At 35.6% G+C, this 20,256-nt stretch overlaps 1 protein-coding gene across 5 annotated transcripts in view; it reads left to right on the top strand.

Annotated features, from left to right (window-relative positions):
- The window catches only part of TRPC4 (transient receptor potential cation channel subfamily C member 4), a 200,141-nt gene that overhangs the window by 34,994 nt on the left and 144,891 nt on the right, over positions 1 to 20,256 (top strand). Inside the window, exons 1-2 of one of the 5 annotated variants that reach the window (XM_045474763.1) lie at positions 7,617 to 7,846; positions 7,954 to 8,066. The exons of the other annotated variants lie outside the window; for them this stretch is intronic. The gene's annotated coding sequence lies outside the window, so the exon portion shown is untranslated. Of the gene's footprint in view, positions 1 to 7,616; positions 7,847 to 7,953; positions 8,067 to 20,256 lie in introns of those variants that run through there. 5 annotated transcript variants of the gene reach the window in all.

The following is a 20,256-nucleotide window of genomic DNA, read 5'->3' as shown; positions in this document are numbered from 1 at the left end:
TTAATCTCTCTGTGCTTCTATAAAGTACAATAACAATACTTCTTCCTCTTAGAGTTGTGAGAATTAAATGGCACGGTGGGTATTAATCACAAGGCAGATGGCTAGAACATACCAAGTACCCAATGAATGTCAGCTTTTTTTTTTTTTTTTTTTACTGTAGTTCTTCTCTGGAAGTTTCTAATCAGTTCCCTGCTCCAGTACAGCCCTTACTTCCTACTACCTAAAGGATTTCTTAAATATCCAGACCATCAAGAATCTTACTATCTGTATTTTACCTTCCAGACAATTCTGTATCCGCTCTGATTTTGTGGTTCTAGATCACAGTTCTCAATTAGCTGGAAGATCTTGAAGTCCATTGTTAACAAGATGTCTATCTTGGTGGCCTTGGTAATGCCTTCCTGCACACATCTCAGATCATCCTCCCAGTGCTCCCACAACACTGACCTTCAGTCTGAACCCGGAAGGAACAAGCCAAGCTCCTTCCAGCCTTGGAGCCGGGCTTTACTTCCTCCGTCTACAGCTGCTGTTGTTCCCTTTCATCTTCCCAAGGCACACTCCTCACGTCATTCAGAGCCCAGTAAACTTCCCCCAGCACAGTAATGGGACTAAAGTAGTCACACAGATGCTAAGTATCATGTCACCCGTTTTATTGGTCTGCACTTCCTGATGAGCATCATGGTTATCTTGTTAAATTGGTTCTATCTCCCCATCATGAGATACATGTTCCAGAAAGGCAGTGGCCAGATCTGACTGACTTACACCAGTATTCTCAGCACTTTGTATAGTCTCACCTACTAACTGTGGAGTACACAGGTACTGAATGAAAAAAATGAATTGTCAATAAAATGGCAGAGCTTTTTTTTATGTACAGAATTTCTTTCCCACATTTTTCTATTTGTCAAAATCACACTTAGCCCTTTTCCATGAAGCTCTTGTAAGCCTCACAAGGAAAAATATTAATCTCTCCCTCTTATATGCTCCTATAATATGCACCTTAGATGCATACTATAATAATGTGCTCCTGAGATGCAAAGGCCTTTGTGACATATGACTTTGTAAAGAGGAACTACTTATATGTTTGGCCCATGTTGGGCTCTACAAATTGATGATCATTTTCTGAGAGGGTCCACCTAATACAGCAAGAAGGAGATTCTTTTGTTTGGATTTTTTTAAACGATGAGTTGAGAATTACCGTTCATATTTTGGAAAAAGAATTGCATGAGCTTATATATGTAATAAGCATATTTGTATATTTAAAACTATAAAAATATAAAATATGTACTTTTTTTAAACATTCAATTACTTTTACCAAAAAATTGGGGAAGTCTTTAATACATGTAACAAATACAACATTTCTTCTGAAGTTTAGATTTGCTTTTGACAATTTACTTATCATCGTTTGTATCCACCTTAGTGTTCCACACAATTCTGCTTTAGAATAGTCTCTTCTTTGTCTAGAGATTTTCTAATGCAAATTGTAAGAATACTTCATCTCCACCTGCTCTTGGCTATAGTTCAAGTGCACAGTATTGATTCATTTGCTTGACAAAACAAAGCTGATAGTTATAGGATACGTAGTGGGAATAAAGGGATCAGCAAAGCAGTCCCTGCTGTTAAGGAGAATGTATTAAGGTATGTTGGGAGAAAAAGATAGAAAATCAAGGAATACAATGTCTAGAGAATCTATTTGCTAAGAGAAGTATGAGAGTCCAGCAGCAGGGAATGGAAATGAAAAATCTTCCTGAACCTGCCATTACTGGGAGTATGGAGGGTCTGGAAATTCTTGCAAGAATAGGGGATGCTTGAAATTCAGGTGGTGAAAACCAAGTTGATGAAGTTGAGTTGGGGATAACCAAGTTGAACAATTATATTCCTGTAGCCACTGTTATTGAACAGAGGTGCGTAAGGTTGGAGCTCCCAGTACATTTTCTACAAAATACTTAACTTCTATGTTTCCCAGATTCTTGGTCTCTTTACTTTATCTGTTTGCTTTGTGAATATTGTGACCATTATTTTCCTCTGACATTTGTTGAGAAGGTTTTAGTGGTTTCTGATCTTTGGCAGGATGAGAATGATTTCCAAAGAATCCACCCTGAAAACAGAACCCCAATGTGTGAAAATTGTTGACACTGCTTTCTATATTACACACTTAAAGGTCTCTTTAGGCTGTAACAGTTTACAGATTTAATAAGTACTCCATGACTACTGCATGGCACCTCACAGCCACTTCTTTTTATGTGTGTCCTTAGAACAGCACTGACTCGTATACAGATACTTCTTTTAAGGAAGGACTACATCATATCTTCTTAAACTTCACTAGTGCATTGCCAAATATATATTAAAGTCTCAGTGATACTCTTTGAATGCATAAATTTTTTATTTTACCAATGCCAATTTAATGATGTTTACTTTATGACAAATATTAATTGGTTTCCATGCACCAGGATACTCAATAATATTGACATGCCATGTTTAAGTTAGGGGATGTTTCTTCACCATTATTAACACAAGCAAGGGTTCTTCCCTTTGCTTTAAGGGATCTAGCATGAACTTTACATCTTTTGTCCCACGCAATAATTGGTTAATGCTCAATCTCCTTTGAATTGTGGAAATTAAAAAAAAAAAAGGAGTGATGGGGAAGAATGGAAATAACCTAAATAACATTGGAAAATGATGTTTTGTCTAGCTATTACAAGGCTCAGACACAAAGAATCATGCAAAAACTCTGTGCTCTGGTTGGCAATATTTTTCTCACAGGGGTATGGTCTAGGATACTGACACTATTTTATGTGTGGACTGAGGTTCAATGAATAAGTTAATATTTTGTAGAAATATTGAGCCAAAATATTGTAGAAATATTTTAATATTTATTGTTTATTTTGAGAGAGAAAACATGTGAGATCATGACCTGGGAAGGGAGAGAAAGAGGGGGGAGAAAGATCCCAAGCAGGCGCCATGCTGTCAGCACAGAGCCCTTTGCAGGGCTCGATCCCACGAACCGTGAGATCATGACCTGAGTCAATATCAAGAGTGTGACGCTTAACAGACTGAGCCACCCAGGCGCCCTGAGAGCCAGGTTTCTTACTGTCAGAAAAAGAAGTTAAAATAAGTAAAGGGAAAGACCAGAATGAACCTCACTGATACCCTAAGAACGGCATTCACACCTAGCATCCAGAGCGTAATGTTTAAACACCACGCTCCAGTAAAAGGATCTGGGGCACTTTTGAAAAATGGTATATCCAGGATTGGGACAAGAAAAATACAAATGAGCCTGGAGCATTGTGTCGTGTCAGAAAGTAAGGAAGTGTTCAACAAATGAATAAGTTAAAACAGTAAAGGTATGTCAAGAGAACACAGGTGCCTGGCAGAGCTTCCCATGGCCAAAGCTAAAACAGTTTGAGCAACAAGAGAAATAGGCAATAGTATTATAACTCAAAAATAAAATAAATATCCACAAATCCATGACAATATAAATAAATAATTGAATGAATGAATAAATAAGGGTAGAAAGGACAAACTTTCCTTAAAGTGGAATTCCAAGTAGTAAATATGGAAGGAATGAGAGAAATAGAAAATCACCATTAGGGTGCCATACTCATAATTGCCACAGGCAGAATCTGCAGATGGATGCTGAAATAAATCAGTAGGAAAGACTTCAAGGGGGAAAAGGATATTTTCATTACCTCAAAGTATCTCCCCAAGATATTATTAATTGTCATAGTGGTTTTAACATATGTCCAAAAACTCTTTAATAATCCTCCCGGCAGGTGAAGCTTAATTCCCTTCACCTTGAACATAAGTCGGACTATTGATTCACTTCTATCAAATAGAAGAGTGTAGAAAGTTGGCAGCCATGACCTCATGGAATGATCAAGGTTAACATTGTCAGTAATAAGTCGTGTTCATATTGTTCAGTGACACCATGAGATGGCCACATCACTTCTGTGGCATCTTTTCCCCATGTTCTGTAATATCAGTTTAATTGTGAGGAAAAGCAGACAAACTCAAATTGAGGGACATTCTACAAAACACCTGACCAGTAATCTTCAAAAGTGTCAAGGTCATGAAAGTCGAGGAAAAATGGAGAGACTGATACAGATGGGATTAGGGAGACATGGTGACTAAGTGCAGTGTACGAGATGGATCCCAGAAGAAAGTAAGATATCAAGTCTGTCAACAAGTTAATAGTATTTTGCCAACATCAATTTCTTATTTTTGGTAAAAGATCATGCTCATGTAAGATATTAACATTGGAGGAACTCTCTGTACTGTCTTTGCAATTCCTGTAAATCTAAAATTATTTCAAAATTAAAAAGAAAATAGTGGGAGTGTTTTAAATCCAGTTCCTAGCATAGATTAGGCATTCAATAGCTTTTTAAATGAATTAATTAATGTACTTTATAATAAAAAATTACATTGCCATAGAATTATCTTCTTTGACTTATATATCATTCCAGAACTCCATCTAGCCAAATTACTTCCTCTAAGTATACATGGGTTTTATGATTCCATCCTTGCACTGTTTCTATCTTCCAAAAATGAACTTTTTTGTCCCCTACCGGATACATTTTTTATCCTTCAAAATGTAGTCCAAATATTACCTTTCTGGGGTGCCTGACTGGCCCAGTCAGTTAAGTGTCCGTCTCTTGATTTCGCTTCAGGTCATTATCTCACAGTTCGTGGGTTTGAGCCCTGCATCAGGCTCCACACTGACAACACAGAGCCTGCTTATGATTCTTTCTACCTCTCTCTCTGCCCCTCCCCTGCCCTCTCTCTCTCCCTCTCTCTCTCTCTCTCTCTCAAACTAAATAAACTTAAAAAAATCACAAATATTGCCTTTATGTGATGCTTTCCAAGTATCTGTAAGTCTTTCTAAATATATTTTTGCACTTATCATATTATACCTGATACTTTATGTAGCTTTCTCATCATCTAAAAATATGAGCTTCCTAAAAGGAAGAACAATATTTTCATATGTACATGTGTATTTTTTAATTTTAATTTTGGTTTAGTGACCACACAGTGTTATATTAGTTTCAGGTGTACAATATAGTGATTCAATAATTCCATACATTAGTCAGTCCTCTTCATGGTAAGTGCACTCTTAATTCTCTTCATCTGTTTCACCCATCCCCCCACCTACCTCCTTCTGGTAACCATCAGTTTGTTCTCTATAGTTTCTCTCTACCTTTGTTCATTTGTTTTGCTTCTTAAATTCCACATTTGAGTGAAATCATATGGTATCTGTCTTTCTCATATTTTACTTAACATTATACTCTGTAGCTCCATTGATATTGTTGCAAATGGCAAGATTTCATTCTTTTATGATTGAGTAATATGAGTAATATTCCAGGGTGTGTGTGTGTCTGTGTGTCTGTGTGTTACTATTCTTTATCCGTTTGTCTATCAATGGACATTCGGGCTGCTTTTATAATTTGGCTGTTGTAAATAACGCTACAATAAACACAGGGGTGCATATGTCTTGTTGAATTAGTGTTTTCATATTCTTTGGGTAAATAGCCAGTAGTGGAATTATTGGATCATATGATAATTCTATTTTTAACTTTTTCAGGGACCTCCATACTGTTTTTAACAGTGACTGCACCACTTTGCATTCCCACCAACAGTGCACAAGTGTTCCTTTTTCTTCACATCCTTGTCAACACTTGTTTTTTGTGATTTTGATTTTGGCCATTCTGGCAGATGTGAGGTGATAACTGTGGTTATTTGCATTTCCCTGATGATCAATGATGTTGAGCATTTTTCATATGTCTGTTGGCCATATGGATGTCTTCTTTGGAAACATATCTGTTCATGTCTTCTGCCCATTTAAAAAAATTTTTTAATGTTTATTTACTTTTGAGAGGTAGGGAGGAAGGGGCAGAGAGAGAGGGAGACACAGAATATAAAGCAGCCTCCAGGCTCTGAGCTATCAGCACAGAGCCTGAGACACAGGGCTTGAACTCACAAAGAGTGCAAGATCATTACCTGAGCCAAAGTCAGATGCTTAACCAACTGAGCCACCCAAGGACCCCTTCTGTCCATTTTTAATTGGATTATTTATGGCATTTTTTTGGTGTTGAGTTGAAAAAGTTCTTTATATATTTTGGATACTAGCCTCTTATCAGATATGTTATTTGCAAATATCTTCTTCCATTCAGTCATGTCTTTATGTTTTTTAATTCTCAGTTTAGTGCCCAAAGATAGTAGAGGTTCAATAAAGTTTCCATGGATGAATAAATGAGAGAATAAATAACTAATTGTTCTAAGTATCTGACTTTATTATTGTATTCAATAATGGGATATTGGAATAAAAGATTCATGTCTTCTTTTTCTTAACTGACCAGAGGCTATAATTAAGCCATACTTTAATTTTATAAATGTAAGTGAATGTCTTACAAATCCAGTGTAAACGATCTGCACAACTATGGTTCCCAGTTGTCGTTCAACTAGAGTGGAATGAAGGATGATGTAGTGGAATATCTATCTACTATGATCTTTTCATTTATTCTGGCTGTTTTGTGAACAGTTTTATACTATCTTTCAAGGTAGCTTACATAGATCTTCTGCTAAAGGGAGAACACCCAATTTTTAAAATATTTGCCATTATGGAGGTATCTTCCTTATCTAGTAAAAACAGTTTTAGAAAAAATTTTGTTATATTCCGTAGTAACAATAAATATGTTTACATTTGGAGCATATTCCCTCCTTACAGCACAGATAAGATTTGGACTGACTTTAAGCTTAGACAAATGTTCTTCCAAATATTTCCTGTCAAAAGAAAGATGGTAAAATGCTTGATCAGTTGCAGTGTGTGAAATCAATTGCTTACTATTGTATATATGATTTATTAGTAGATTACTCTTCATAAATTTGAAATATTGAAAATTTTATTTTCTTTAAAAGATTTGACTGATTTTTAGCTTACAAAAATCAAGCCTTTATATAGAAGAGAAATACTCTTCTTGTGGGACTATTTATTCAAAATATAGATTTATGAAATTCATATTAATTTATGCCACAAAGTTTAAAGTATCAAATATTGTATCATAACTTTCTCATTTACACTGATTCATAGTATGAAAATTACTCTTATTTGGTGTTCTGTTAGTTCCATTTTTATTAAAAATTAAATAATTGGTAAAAATTAATTTGTTTATAAATGTATATATTTTATCTTAACAGCTCTTAAACCTATCTACCTATCTAAGTATGTTGCATCTTGGAGAATACCTCAAGTAAAAGTAATTCATTCATATCCTCATTAATTTTATGAGACACAGTTATTCTTTCCCAACCTTATAAAACTGAAGCTGACAGGTAAATATTAAATGCATGGGATGATGGTAGATTATTAGAAATTGGTTCTCTTGTAAACTCTGAACCTAGCTAATCAATATCTCTCTACTAGTCTGAGAACTAATTTTATAAAATTAATAAATATTTCTTGCATTAAAAAATAAGACTATAGACAGATCATTGCATTTCTATTATGTATCTCATGGAATAAATGTGCCATTTACCTTTGTCTTAATTTAGGAAAATTTAAGCTCAATTTAAACAAAAAAAAAAAAAGGACAATTTTTTTTTCATGAGCTCACATCTAGCAATTTTCCAGGTGAAAATTCAGTGAAACTAAATATAATCACCATCAATACCTGTGTATCAGACGCTTTTTTTACATCGTACTACATTTGTATACTAACAACCCTGCATGGGCGTCATTCTCTGCCTCGACTGATAAAGAGACTAAGTCTCTGGGAGAAGTGGCCAATCTGAGATTAAGTGACAGAAGGTTTCAGCGGCAGAGAGCTGTAACTGTAATGTGTCAAACATCTGGCTCAAAGTAAGAAAAGCAAATATTTATAGATATTCCAATTTCTGATACTATGTAGGCAAAAATATTTGATTGATGGAAATATTTTTTCACTTCTCATCTAAATGTTCCACCAGTGCATACAGAGAGCCTACAAAGTTTTTATATCATGACACTTTTGAATTCTAATTTGGAGTGGAAAATGGAAAATTCACATCTAAAATATCTACCCCCCATCTTCACTTTCATGGTAAGTTTAATAAATCAGCAACTGCTTACAAAACTAACTGTTTTACCAGAAGGGGTGTGGGATCATATTTATCAGAATCAGAGTAGATCTCAATTTTCCTCAAATTTCTGCTTCCCCAAGAAGCAGAAAAAATTAGCAGAGATTTGGGGCGCCTGGGTGGCGCAGTCGGTTAAGCGTCCGACTTCAGCCAGGTCACGATCTCGTGGTCCGTGAGTTCGAGCCCCGCGTCAGGCTCTGGGCTGATGGCTCAGAGCCTGGAGCCTGTTTCCGATTCTGTGTCTCCCTCTCTCTCTGCCCCTCCCCCGTTCATGCTCTGTCTGTCTCTGTCCCAAAAATAAATAAACGTTGAAAAAAAAAATTAAAAAAAAAATTAGCAGAGATTTAAGAGCTGTTTGTTTTTCTTTTCTTTTTTTCTTTTTTTTTTTTTTTACTTTTGTTTTTCTAATGTTTTATTTATTTTTGAGAGACAGAGAGAGACAGAGTATGGGCAGGGGAGGGGCAGAGAGAGAAGGAGATAGAGAGTCAGAAGCAGGCTCCAGGCTCTGAGCTGTCAGCATACAGCCTGATGCGGGGCTTGAACTCATGAACCTGAGATCATGACTGAGCTGAAGTCAGATGCTTAACTGACTGAGCCACCCAGGCGCCCCAAGAGCTGTTTGTAATGGAGCCAGAGTGGAATGGGGGATTTGATGAAATAGTTGATAGCTTGTTCTCATTTCTTAATCAATACTTGCGATTAGTTTATGCCAACCTTTGGAATAACAGGAGAACTGACTTAAAGAAAACTTGTTTTATTTAGTGAAAGCTAAATGAAGACTTGATAGAAAATAAGCTGTGCCATTTATGTAAATAATCCTATCATATCTGTTCAACATCCAAAGCATAGAGCTAATTGAATTTAAAAGAAATTGTTAACATGCCTGCTAATAAAAGCACCTTTAAGGGGTGCCTGGGTGACTCAGTCAGTTAAGCAGTCAGGTCACGATCTCACAGTTCATGGGATCAAGCCCTGTGTCTGGCTGTGTGCCGACAGCACTGAGCCTGCTTGGGATTCTCTCTCTCCCTCTCTTTCTGCCCCTCCCCCACCAAAATAAATAAATGTTAAAAAAGAAAGCAGTTTTAAGTGTAGTCTTAAGTATTCCAATATACTAAAGAAATAAACTTCTAGGATGAGTATTTAGAAATCATAATACAGCTTTATATCATTAAAATGATTATAATGTCATAGGATTAATAACTGCACAGAATAAAAAAATTCTCTGGACAGCAAATCTATCACAAATTTGGACAATAACCAAATAACCTGGAAAAACTGCTTTGCCAAATAAATTTAATCTTTTAAGTTGCTATGGTAATTACTATACTTGTTGGAGGTATTTAAGAGATGCTAAATTCCTTGTGCATAATGAACCTTTATGAAGAGTATTCTAAGCAATCTAGTTTAAAAAAAACCTAATTTGCCTTTGATTTGCATAACTGATGTTTGAGTTCAGTGTAGAAATAAACTCAGTTAATTCTAAGGACATGAAAAGATTGAGTAAAAGATTTTAAAGTTCAAGACAAAAGGAAGAGATTGCATTTTACAATATTTACACCTTCTACTTTACTGTTAACTGTAGAGTGCTTTTAGAACGTTAAATACTCAATCTGAACTACTCTCCATATAGTGAAGGAAGTAAGAGTTAGCATGCTGCACAATCCTACTGAGCTTTAACCTTCTGGGCTGAATTTAACATTGAGAGTGAAACCCTCAGTTATTTACCATTGCTACATCTCACATGAATGTAGCAGTGCTATTAACACTGATTCCATCTTTGGCCCTCCATCTTGTTCTCCACACTGGTGCACAGAGGGCCCCACTTTAGATAACAACCTTGTGACCTCACCATCACGTTCCTCACTCCATAAAAGCTGGGGATTAAGGTCTGGACTTGGGGGAGACTAGGGGTGGGGAATACCCACCCTAGGTACACAGGGCCCTGGATGTTCCGTTCACCCATTGCCCCTGTAGGTAAGTTACCCTGAATAAAACTCTGTGTAAAAGGTATGAGGTAGTTTGCTTTGATTTTCTATATTAAAGTACCTTCTCAGGGTGGAGGATACATTTTTGACCCTCCTGCACCTTCTAACAATGAGCAAAGGACTAAATAATGCTACCTTTTCTTGGTTGCATCCATGGTGAACTGAACCAGGTTAGCTGAGAGGCAGAGACGAGAAAGCGGGAAGGAAGAGATTAGGGATCTATGAATCTATGAACCTGGAAATATTCCTTAGCAGGTGAAGAGCCAATGGAGGTATGACAAATAGGATTTCATTACCTTGAGTACAGATCAATATCACAGCTAAGACTCAATTTGCAAAGAAACATAAGATCTGAGAGACTGGCTAGCATTTAAGGAAGGTCCAGTAGTGTTGGTAAGGACTCAAAAGAACTTTCTGGAAGTAATAGTAATGAAGAAACTGAGGTTCAGAATTATGAGATCCACTTACTACACGGGTAATTCAATCAGTAGAGAATTGAGGCGCATGATAAAAACCCAGTTGGTGAGAAACTGAATGGACATTCAGTAACAGAGTAAAGGCAAAACGTGTAACACAGGATAAGGAAAAATGAGTATAGGATCAGGAACACATGTATCAAGCCCTTGTGATTTTATCATGTTATTTGGTCCCAATATCCATCCCAAGGGGCACTAGTAATGTTTACTGCAGGGGGTTTTCCCAAGAATTAATTGAGTTCATATATGTAAAAGGACGGTGCTTGGTACATACTGTGTTCAGTAAGTGCTGTTGTTTCTGTTGCGTTACTGTTTTGTTGTTTCAAGGGACTGGGGTTTCCAGTAAAATCTTAATCTGTGGAGATCTAAACAACAAGGCAAGAACAAAGTCCCTAGGGACATGAAGGGACCAGCTTCATTCAGAAGCAGCCCTAGTAGAACTCTGGCTCCTCCCTGCCTGGACCAAAAGTTGATTGGGAATGTGAGATAGAAGAATGAGAGCCAAGTCTGGCTCTGATTTCCCATTGAAACCATTAGTATTTTTATTGCTCATCCCTTTGATGCATCTTCTGGATGCAATACTTACTGGCAGTGTGAACTGGCAGAAGTTTTTAAACTTTTCTGAGCCACAGAAACTTAATTATCTTTTTCTGTGACTTTCTATCATTCTTTCACATGCCCAAATTTATATAATCACTAACAGGAACAGTGTTTAGTAGGAAACAATAAGGGTCACTAAATGATTTAGAACAAAATTGGGATAACAAATTCTAAAAGACATAACAGGAAAGCCATTGTGTAAAAGTATGGCCACTTATTCTAGGAGTGGAGACTAGTACAGAATGAGGAGCTTTTTTTCATCTCCATTCCTTTAAACGCTTTGCCTCCTCTTCCCAGAATTCTCTGCTTCTATATAGTCACTAGGGAAATAACTACTCAGATATTTAGGTAAAAGTCCATCTCCTCTTGCAACCATTTTTACACCCTCCATGGCACGCCTACAACTAATGGCTTTCTCTTGTAAATCCCAAGGAAACAGTATATAAATCTATAATGTATGGATTACCATATGGTATTTACTATCAGTTATGGACAATGCTCCTTCTCCACCTAACAGCATTCTCCCTGAGGTCTGGGATTTCTTGCTGTTATTTTAAATGCTCTATTGAGACATAATTTGCATACCACAAAAAATTCACCCATCGGGGACTGTGTTTTATTTCACTTTATATCCTCAGCCTGCAAAATAGTCTTGATCTGCTACAGAAGAAGCCGTAATAAATCTTTGAGTACTTGAACCAACACATGAAGGAGTAAAGATTTCCAGCTGTCATCAGGAAGATGTGACACTGATGCACCCTAGTGAACTAATTTGTCTTTAGGATTGAAACAATTGATCAGATTGTCCTCTGTCACTCCCACCCACTTCATGTATTTTCCTTTAAAGACTGTGCACTCAGGTAGAGAGGACACTGCTTCACCGAAGGTGATTCTTTGCCTGAAACTGCAGTGGACTAATAAAAATAAATTAGCTTCAGGATTTACAAGTTGGAACCTTGATAATAGCCTCACCATGCTATCTCCAGTAACTGGAAATGGGGGGAAAAAAGCCTATCCTTTCCTTTTTATAGGAAAAGGACAGGTTGTTTTAGGAATATAGAAAACAATGGATTTGGAAACATTTGTGGATTCAGCCTCTAAACACACAAAAATTATATATATATATATATACACACACACACCCAGGTATATAAATATACCACCATATATATATAAATATATAAGTATATATATAAGTATATATATATATAAGCATATAAATATATAAATATATAAAAATATATAAATATATAAATATGTAAAAATATATAAAAATATATATAAATGTATGTGTGTGTATATATATATGTATATATATATATACATATATATATACATATATATATATATACATATATATATATATACATATATATATACATATATATATATACATATATATATATATACATATATATATATATATATGTGTGTGTGTGTGTGTGTGTATATATATATATATAACCACGCAGGTATATATATATACCACCACCCAGGCACCCCATACATATATATATGTATATATATATATATGATATATATATTATATATCATAATTTTGTATATCATAAATTATATGCCATAAATTATTTATATATATATATATATATATATATATATATGTGTGTGTGTGTGTGTGTGTGCATGTGTGTGTGTGTGTGTGCGCGTGTGTGTATATTTCAGAGGTTACAGGGGCATCTACTTTTATCCCCCCAGATGCTAAGAGCTCCCATGGTAATGTTAAAACAATATTCTCTGGCATATTATAAAAATCAATAAAGAGGAACATTGTATTCTGCTTTGACTGTTTCAAAAACTAAAATCATTGTATCATCTTTATTAAAAACCTAGCAAATGTAAATCAGAACAAAAACCACCTATTACCCATAGGTAACCTTTCTTTCTCTCTTTTTCTCTTTTTTCTTCCTTCCTTTCTTTCTTTCTTTCTTTCTTTCTTTCTTTCTTTCTTTCTTTCAAGTTTATTTGTTTATTTTGAGAGAGATCATGATTGGCGAGGGGCAGAGAGAGAGGGAGAGTGAGAATCCCAAACAGACTCCACACTGTCAGCACAGTTCCCAAGATAGGGCTTGAACTCACAAACCATGAGATCATGACCTGAGCTGAAATCAGGAGTCAGACACTTAACCAACCGAGCCACCCAGGCATCCCCCCGACCCCACATAGGTAACCTTTCTTAATTGTGAGTATAGTTATCTCCTTCTTATAAGTTTTATCATTGTTGCAGATGCTAATCTTGTGTTGAAAATGTCATCCATGATTAGCACTTATCATAATATGATTATTTTGTGTGACATTAACCTTTAAAACATGTTATTTTAATAGCTACACATTTTTTATTGTATGAATATTCAGCTTTTAATTGAACTAGCTGACAATTATTGACTTTTGAGTCTCTCCAGTTGTTTCCAACAATAGATAACAGTTATTTTTCTTTTGTGTGCATAAATAAAAATACTTATTCATGTCTGCCTTGTAACTATTGCCTGCCTTGTAAAATATAACTCCAGGGTGAATTCCTGGAAGAGATACTCCTAGGGTGAAGGGCTTGAACCCTTCCAAAGATGGACACACATATTTCCAATTCCTTTTCAGTTTAAACTATCACCAGCAACTTATAAGAGAAGTATTTTCACCGAATCCTTTCTGGTATTGGATATTCTTTTGTATTTAATCTGATCACATTTTGCAGCCGATATCTTTTATCGTGCTGGTAAACTTCTCCATTTTAGAGGTCAGAAAAGTAGAATGCATTTTCAAATGATATTTTCCACTTGGATTTCTTTTTCTCTGAGGAGGCTGGTCTTTTTATTCTTTGAATCTTAGTGTTTTTCTTTTCTATTTAATAAGCTCTTCTCAGTCATATTTATTTTGAATAATTTCCCTTGTTTTGCCTCTTAATTTTGTGTATTATGTTTGGATACTAAGTTTTTTTAATTCTTTGTATGCATAAGTCTTTCTCATAGTCATTTCTTGAATGCTTTTTGCTTAGAAAACTCTTCGCCATTGAAATTTCATTTGTTTCAATATTTCACTTTTAAATTCATTTAGAATCTATGTTCATGGTGTTCCAAAATAATTATTTCCAAAACTTCTAACCAGTTGTGTCAACATTATTGATTATTTTTCTATTTCCTGCACTGATCTGTCATGCTTCCCTATTGATATATTACTACAACAATAACTTTCAATACAAGTTCAATTACCTCTCTCTCTCTCTTTCTCCCCCCCCCCCACACACATACACACACATCCCACCACAGCCACTACCAACAGTAACCCCTAAGCCACACAGTATCCTTTCTTACCTCTTGAAGTAATGTAAGTGGTATTTTTTAAAATAAAGGGGTCATATATTTATCAAAAATGTTATATGTGCATCCAAATTTAAGCATTTTATATTATTTTTGCTATCACTAAAAGATACATTTCTTTTTGTCTTGGGCTAAAGACAACAATTACCACCCTGACAGTACATAGATGCACATGTGCGCGCGCACACACACACACACACACACACACACACACGCGTACACACACATACACACACAATTTCAGAAACTAAAGGTCAGCTATGGATTACAGGATCTGAGTGTGGTGGGGTACTTTGAATGCATTTTGCTGCTGAATAAGTCATTTTTGAAACTAGGTTAGTCTTTCTTTGTTGAAATGTGCATACTATGTATTTGCAACATGCATAGTTTCTCCCCACATTTCTTCTTAATGCTTCTTTTTTTTACCATGTGACACTTTCATTGTCAACACGCCAAGTATCAACATCTTTGACACAATGAAAGAAGTACAAATGTTTCTGATGTAGTAACAGCAATATGTATATACGCAACCCTGTTACCAAATGGCAGGTGTATTCCTGAAAAACTTCAAATTCTACAAAATTATGGGAAAAAAATATAGATATGGGAAAGACGGCTAGAGTAACATTACTCAAAATATATTCAATAATGTAATAATATGAGTAAACTCAATAAAATATGGGCAGACACTTAATTCCCCATCAGCATTATACCACGATCAGAGTCCGAGAGTTTCACATTCTTAATCATAGAGGTTAATATATACTCTTTCCTGATAGAGACTCTTGATGGTACTCACTTGGTTTACTAGCAGATGATCTTTTAGTTTCCACTCTTGCACAATTCCAAATCAATTAGCAGCCAGAGTGACCTTTAAAAACAGAAATTGGATCAAGTCACTCCCCAGCTCAAAGCCCTTCAGTAACTTATTATGCTTAGAATGCTTTCCAAAATTCATACCCCACACTGTGGGCTGCAGAGTCACCTCCTCCATTCTCTCCTTTACTCACTATACTCCAGTCAAGCTGGCCTCTTCCACACACTAAAATGTTCCTCCTGCCTCGCCGTCTTCTCACTTTCAGATCCTTTTAACGTAATGGTTTTCTCTGCACTGTTCACATTTTGTCTAGCTAGCATTTTATCATCTTTCATGTCACAGAGAGGCCACCCTTGACCACCCTACCTCATGCAACTCTCCATCTCTTCTTCCCCTGTGCCGTGCTTCTCCAAAGCCTCTCACCATTTATTTCCATTATAACCTTAACAAAATTGTAATTATTCAGTTTGCAACTTTGCTTTTTTAAATTTCTGTGGATCCTCTTCCATGGATCATAAGCTCTATGAGTACAAAGATTTTGGCTTTCATTCACCATGGTACTGCCAATGTTTGACATATGGATGTCTTCTATACAGTAAATAAGAAAAGTTCTAAATCTAAGAGGTCCACAGAGTTTATAAAGACCCATAAAAAACACCATATAACCCCTCTTTAGGAGGAAGGGAAGAAAAATCCTCAAGGCTATGATACTTCACAGGAGTTTTTAAAACTTGGCAGGAGTTACCAGACGCTCAAGGGAAGGAAAGGTATTCCTGTTGTAAAGAACAGTATGAGAAAATGCCTAGAGCTTTAGTAGCCAAGTAGTTTGTCAATGTGAAATACGGTTTTCCAAGAGCAGTCTTGGGAAATACATACAAGAAGGCATTTAGAAACCAGATCATGAGAGTCCAATATTCTGTAATAAGTTAGTATGTTTTCCTGTGAATGATTATCAGTCATTTATGAGTTATAAGTAAGAGAGTGACTTGATCAGATTTACATTTTAGCATGATTAGGTATCTGAGATTGTGGTGGCTAGAGAGGATGCAAGAATAATATCAGTGAGATGATCTGGAAGGATATTGGTGTAGCCAATAATAATGAGGAGATAAAGTCAGTCAGCATTACACACAGGAAATGCTATACTGCAGTTAAAATATGGCCAGTAAGATTTAAGAAATGATCCTTAATATGATTTAATGTTAGTTACTTTACATTTAAATAGTCACATGTGACTACTGGCTACCATACTGGACAGCATGTGTCTAGAACTTTAGGGAGGTATGGCCTGGGAACATGGATTTTAGAACATACTGAAAACATAACAGCATACTTTAAAAACATATATGGGTTTTATGGAACATTTTGAATAATGAGTAACAGATGAAAATTGCTAATGAGAGTGACAAATGGAGAAAAGAGCCATGGGCAGAACCCTGGTATTAACAACATTTAGGCTTTAGATGGAAGGAAAACAAGCTGGGGGACTACGGAGAGAGATCACGTGTAGGCAGAAGGTAGAACATTACAGAAGAGCATCAGACAACTCAAGGGGAGGCACATCTTATTTAGAAAGGCTGCTGGAAAGCCAAGTATCATGTGGCCTGAAAAGCATCAAAATGAATCTGGCAATTAGCAGGACATGATTGACTTTAAGGAAAATATTTATTCCATGATGGCAATAAGTACTATCTTAGAGAGAGTAAATGAGTAAATCAGAGATAAGGTTAAACTTTATAAAATACAGAAAATCAGAGATGAGAGAGAGATAATTGGCAAAGATAATTAGAATTTTAAAATAACTATGTGAAAGGGGCGCCTCTTGGTTCAGTCTGTCAAGCATCCTTGATTTCGGCTCAGGTCATGATCCCAGGGTTGTCCGATCGAGTCCCGTATTAGACTCCACGCTGAGTGTGGAGCCTGTCTGGGATTCCCTCTCTCTCTCCCTCTGCTCCTCTCCCCCACTTGTGCTCTCTCTCTCTCTCTCTCTCTCTCTCTCTCAAATAAATAAAATGAAAAAAATTAACAAATAAATACAGAGAAAACATTTACACCTACTTTAAAAAATACCTTTCTGAAAATTAGGTACCTGTATATATCTGAGTTCAGCATGCAGAGAAAAGTTTAAGGTCTGAAAGAAGGAAGGGGCTGATGTAAGTTTTAGAGAAGTGGCAATGACTGAAAACTCCTCAGGCAGCGGGATTCGCAGCCTGAGCAAAGAGAGAGAGAGCATCCTTTCCTCTGAAATTGGAGGGAAAAACAGGAATATATCAATGCACATTCTAACTCTCAGGGTGGAAATTCAAACTCTGACAGCTATATATACTTTCTAAAACATGTTTTCTAAATCCCATGAGATAAAAATCAAGATAAATAACTTTCTTTTTTTGCCCTGCAAATGCATTCTCCTAGGTATTGTTTTGTTTTGTTTTGTTTTTAAATAGGAATATTTAGGGTTTAGTTTTAAGTTTGGTACTTGTTAAATCATAAGGGGCTTCCATTTTAAACATAAGCATAATCCCAACTTCCTCCTTTAAAATCTTAGGATGTTGTAATATTTAGTTAGTAAAGTGTTTTTCTTTTCATAAGGTAATATAGCATGAACTTCTTGAAATTTACAGAAATATCCTTAAAACCTTTCAGAAGAATTTGGTAGTCAGTGTGCTTTTACAACATCAAAACAAGAGTCACTTGGGTTTTGGTCAGGCTAAGTCACAAAACATTTCAGTGAATTATGTGGCACTTTTGGTACAAGACTTACAGCTACTGAAATGTTCACGTGGTATCTTGCCTGAAGACAGTAGGAACAGGTCTGGAATTCAAAGTGGTACCAAAGATTAGAGCATTTGGTGTTTATGTGGAGTGTGTATTATATCAAAGATTATAGAGATAATGTACTATACCAATAGCCAAAAATAAAAATCTGAATTGGATCAAATGTCAGTAAATTATCTGAGAAAATGTTATTTCATACCAGAGTCCAGAAAAAGTACAAAAGCAACTTAAATATATGTAGTAGTACCCTAACAAAAAATGGGAGTCAGATTTCTCATGGTGTGATGAAGTCAACCTGTAAACATGAATGCTTTGACAGTAACTTAGGGAATAAAAAACTATATATATATATATATATATATATATATATATTATGCATATTTATGTGTATATATGTATATATACATATATATAATTTAAAGATATAATTTATATATATATATGTGTGTATATATATATATATATATATATATATATATATATGGAACTTTTCTTTTAACTTTAATGATTTCTGCTCAAGAGTAGAGATTTCTGTATTCTGCATATTTTCTTTCCCTTGTGTTGTTTGGAAGCGCACTGTTCTTTCCACCCAGCAACTAAGTCCATCCTCTAGGGAATATGCTTTCTGATCCATGTAAATATTGGAACTTTTCTTTTTCTGTATATCATTATGTTGCTTAGGTAATTGTGGTTCTCATATCTAGTGACAATTTTTTTTTTTAATTTCTCTTGGGATTGATGACGATCTACCTTTTTGATGGTTTTAATTCCCAACGCATTTACAGAAAATAAAATTTCAGTTAATTAAAAATTCACATTGCAGAATTTGAGGGTTTTTTCCCCATCACTTCCCATCTCTCTTCTGAGTCTTTGAAACATAACAATGAAACATTCATTTCACTTCTGGATTGTGTGTTCTACAGGGGGCATTGAAATCAAAGAATCCGTTCAGTTCTGTGATTTCATGGGGGAAAACGTCTCCTTTCCAGAAAGTTCGTTCCGAAAGTTCAAGACCAGGAACAGGCATTGATTCACATGCTTTAGGTCAGGATCTTTGCTGTACTGAGCCTCTTGTTCTTTTACAGACTTTTATCCAGTAGCAATTCCATAGTTGCTGATAAGTGTGTCAATTCAGGAACTCCATCAGCCTTATCAGCACCTTACACTCACTGTTACATCCGTCTATCACAGTTTCCAAAAGTTAAACTTGGTTTTTGTCCTTTTATTAGTATCCCTGCAACTCAAATAATCCAAGACTTGTCTAAAGTCTACGTAATGAAAAGTTATATAATCTTCCTCACTCTTCTAAAGTCTTAACCAGAATTGTTTTATGTGTGTGTGTTTTGCAATTCATTGTAAATCATTAAATTTCATTTATTGAATGTATTTAAAATTTGAATATATTTAAATTCCATCTGTCTTTCTCAATGTGAGGTCTTATATTTGTTTCAAACCCAAGAAACTAAAAGACGACAATACTGTTAATAGATCTTTTTCAGCACTGACACTGATTCTTCTTACTCATTCCTTTGATAGTGTTGTTTGCCCCCCTTTATGGATGGAGAAACAGGTAACCGAATGTAACGTCTCATACCTAGTTCACATTTTGAACACAGTGTTCATTCACTAGAATATGTCTTCCTTTCAGGGCAGTATCATGTCTTAACCCGTCCTTACGGAGTTTACATTTATGGCAATTATCTGGATTAAATGAAATAGATTTTAATAAATCTAATTTCTCATTATCTGTTCTCCTCTCCCCCAATTTCTCCAGTACCTTCTCTGTTGTTCACCAGTCTCTTCATTGTCACTGACATCCTGAGCTTTGGGAGGTAGTTATGCTCACCACCAAACCACCAACACACCCCATCCTGTGCTTTAAAAGCGAGAAGTCAAATGCTATTTACGATCTAATTCTTTTTGGTAATGTTTATTTATTTATTTTGAGAGATACAAAGAAAGAGGCAGAGAGAGAGAATCCCAAACAAGCTCTATGCTGTCAGCACAGAGCCTGATGCAGGGTTTGATCACACAAACCTTGAGATGACCTGAGTCCAAATCAAGAGTCATTCGCTGTTAAGCCACCCAGGCCCCTCCACTATCTAATTATTTGATATCATCACTAATAAAATAGAGTAAATGCAATAAAATAAAATAAAAATATTCCA

Source organism: Leopardus geoffroyi, chromosome A1, assembly GCF_018350155.1.
Source record: "Leopardus geoffroyi isolate Oge1 chromosome A1, O.geoffroyi_Oge1_pat1.0, whole genome shotgun sequence".
NCBI lineage: Eukaryota > Metazoa > Chordata > Mammalia > Carnivora > Felidae > Leopardus > Leopardus geoffroyi.
The sequence above is the reverse complement of the archived record's forward strand: the minus strand, read 5'-3'. Positions and strand labels throughout refer to the sequence as shown.